Below are 4,130 nucleotides of genomic sequence, written 5' to 3' on the forward strand. Positions count from 1 at the left end.
CCAATAAAGTGTGTTTCGATACTTCATCCAGTGTCGTCGTCATTCACTCCAAATCTACGAACCCCGTACGAACGTGAAGGCAGAAAATAACGTAACAACTGGTGTCAGAAGAATAAAAAAACGTAACAATATATATATATATATATATACTCCTTCCACATGACTAACTCCTATAAAATAATATTTCGTATCTAAAATGCCACCCTCTAAAGAAATTACCACATACTTGACTTTATTCAAGACTCCTATATTCAAGACTACTCTATTCAAGACTGGCACCCTCTAGTTACGCCTTTGACTCTATGCAAACGTTAGTCATATCACAACAGAGTTGGCGCCAAAAGCGGGGCAAAAATACGGCGGAATTTAATAGCGGCAAAGTAAGTGTTTAGAATTATGTGTGGCACCAGTGTCAGAATTGAGGAGCCGCAGATTGCACTGGAACAGGGCTGTCCTACTGGCGGCTTGCGGATACGGCCCGCCAAATTATTTTTACGGCCTGCGAGTACATTTTACTATGAATAAATTTATGTTACTAAATTATTATTATTACTATTAAAATTATTTTACTGTGTGAAAATTTGAATTTAAAGTAGGTACTATTATTAGGTACTCTTTATTTTAAAATTTGAATTTAAAGTAGTTCTATTTAAAGTAGAAAATTTGAATTTAAAGTAGGTACTACTATTATATAAAGTAGGTACTATATTTATTACTACGTAACTTCACTTAACTTGGCTGAATACAGCAGCAATCCCTTTAACGTCTGATGATGGTTGGCTCAACATTGGCGCCACATATTATATTTGTGGTTGGTTGTTGTTTTTCTATGGTTGGCGCACGTGATGCGCACACTACCCTGCGCTATTTGGTTGATTCATGCAATCGTGCGAGTGCAGTCTGGTCTATAATTTGTTGAGGGGTGACTGTGTTATAATATTATTAACTTAATTTCATATTTATTTATTAATTAAAATAATTATTGAATATGAATGCTACTAATAAAAGAAAAATAGACCTCGAAAATCGAGAATTTCAAGATCGCTGGGAGATAGATTATTTATTTATTCTGAACAAGAATGGTAAACCGCAGTGTTTGGAATGTTTACAAAGCATAGCTGTGTGTAAAGAATATAAGTTGAAGCGCCGTTATCTTTCCATGCATGAAAAAAAGTATCATTCGTACACGCGAGACATGAAAATACCACTAGTGAAAAAAATGAAAAAGGCAGCTGGATCATCAAACGATTTATTTTAATCAAGAACCAAAATTTGAAGAAGCATCTGTAGCTGCATCGTTTGAAGTTTGTTTAGAAATAAAGACAAAGAAGCCATTTTTGGATGGAGAATTCATTAAAAAATGTGTCATAAAAATGGCCAAGCATTTAAAGACAACGAAATGGTAAGAAAATTTCAAACAGTAACACTTTCTCACCAGACTGTAAGCCGACGTGTAAACGAGATTAGCTTGCATGTCACTAATAAATTAGAAAACCTAATCAATAGTTGCTGCTATTTTTCGGTAGCATTGGATGAAAGCACAAACATTTCCGATACAAGTCAAATGCTTATCTTTATAAGAACTGTAAATGAAAGCTATAATTATTCAGAAGAACTTTTAAAATTACAATCCTTACACGGAACAACAAAAGGTGAAGATATTTACAAACAATTAAAATGTTCAGTAGAGCAGTATGGCGGATTTGACAAGTGAACTGCTATTGTAACCGACGGTGCTAGAGCTATGACGGGCAAAAATATTGTGCTCGCGGGGACTTTTGCAAAAAGAAGGAATAACATGTCGTATGTTACACTGTATTATCCATCAGGAGGCATAATGTGGTTTATACCTAAAGACGTAATGGACAAGGTTTGCAAAATTACTAATTTAATTCGTGGCGGAAATCGTTCTCTTACACACGAAAAATTAAAATATTTTTGGATGAATTGGAAACTGCATATGGAGATCTACTTTTACATAGTAACGGTCGTTGTTTAACTGCTGGAAAGTGCTTGAGGAGATTCTTTACACTTCGAAAAGAAGTTCATCTTTTTCTCACAGAAATTGCCGTCGATGAAAATTTGACAGGAAATTTAGTTGATAAAAATTTTATTAATTCACTTGGTTTCCCAACGGACATTACAAATTATTTAAATATTTTGAATAAATCCTTGCAAGGACAAGATCAAAATGTGTGTTGCCTTTATAAATGTGTTACTGGATTTAGAAACAAATTAAAGATTTAATTTAATTAATTAACAAATTGTTAAGGTTTAATTTGGAGCAAAATAATTTATTTCATTTTAAAGCTTGCAATGAGCTCTATGAAGAAATGAAGGAATGTAATATAGAAGCGAATTTAAAAATATTTCTACCAAAATTGGATATGCTAATTACAGATTTCAATGAAAGATTTTCTCAATTTGATGATCTTAAACAGTCTATTGATTTATTTTGTGATCCAATTAATATTGATATCAACTCCGTTGATCTTAAATATCAAATAGAATTATGCGACTTGCAGGCTGACCCATTTTTTACATTTCGTGGAGTACTAGAATAGAAATATTCAAATTTTTAGATAAAGAGAAATATCCAAAATTCAGAGATTTTGGACTTCAAATTGTATCAATGTTCGGAAGTACATATATCTGCGAGCGTGCATACTCCGATATGAAATATATAAAATCAAAATATAGAAACAGTTTGAAAGATTCCACTCTTGAAGATATAATTAGTCTTTCCGCAACAAATATTGATGTGAACATAAAAGATATTGTTGCTAAACAATTACGGCCACAATGTTCTCATTAATATATTACGAATATTTTTAAAGTTTTCTTTTTAGTATAAATAAAATATTTTTTTAATTAACATAAATTGACTTTACATTTATCAACCTTCTTGGCCCCCGAAATGTTTGGTGAAGAAAATATGGCCCGCGTGCTATGATAAGTTGGACAGCGCTGCACTGGAAAGTACGAGCATATTTCAGTGCAACGATAACGCGAAGAAATGAGAATATAAAGGGAAGGAAACCTAGAACCAGAAGTCGTAAATATCTACAATTAAACCTTAATTATCGAACTGATAAATGCTATCGAATGTCGAAATATACATTCATTAAATATTAATTGAAATTATTTTTTAATATTTTGAATTTTTCTAAATGGAAAGTTAAATATGGTGTTTGAGAACGCATAAAATAGACCATGACCGAAAAAACGAAAAGATTTTTTTTAATTAGCAATTTTGCATCCATTTATATTTTTTCTAAGATGTCTAACAACTTTTAGAGAGGGAAGAAGTCCCTTTAAAATTTAAAACTTTAATCCCTTTAAAAACAGTATAGCTGATCACCTTAGTTAAACTTGTTTAATTTCTGACTATTCGCACACCCTCAAAAAAGTCACCAAGTTATTAGCAACTTTATTAATTAGCGAAAATGTTTTTTTCGTTAAGTCTCGTAAGTACCGCTATATTCACACATAATAATTAAATGTAGCATTTTATAAGAAATAAGTAATTTTATAAGTAAAAACAAAAATGTATATGGCTGATATTTACACTTTTACAGCGGCTGGATACTGTTCTGCAAAATGACGGTTAAATATAAGGCGGGCAAATCTTTGTGTACGCGAATACGTGTATAATATGTGCATGCATCGGTTGGCTGTTGTTAAGTGATACTCAAAATAACCTGACATACGTCAGTTGACAATAGGAGTGTTGAAATCAGGAGTTCAAATCGAGTTTTGAAACCAGGAGTGTGGATAATAAGAAAGTATCAGTGTTTGTAAAAGTTTTGAAATAAAACACTGGTTAAAACACACATGCTTTATTTTTTCCCCCTTTTAGGCCATAAATTATGCAATATGTCATATTTTCTACAAAAGTTGGGATATTATATCTTTAAAAGGTAAGCGATTAGTTTAGCCCGTTTGGAAGCTCAGGCTGGAAAAGATGACGTCATTAACATTTTGTCAGATTTAAGTCATAATTATACTTTGATAATAAAATAAATGGTTTTATTTATTTTATTTTAGAGAATTCCCAAACTACGGTTAAAATAATCCATGTATTTTGAATTACTGAAATATTAATCTTTGGCAACATGAAACCTTTTAAC

Source organism: Stegodyphus dumicola, chromosome 9, assembly GCF_044657685.1.
Source record: "Stegodyphus dumicola isolate Sdum_Otavi_A_Nest chromosome 9, ASM4465768v1".
Lineage (NCBI taxonomy): Eukaryota > Metazoa > Arthropoda > Arachnida > Araneae > Eresidae > Stegodyphus > Stegodyphus dumicola.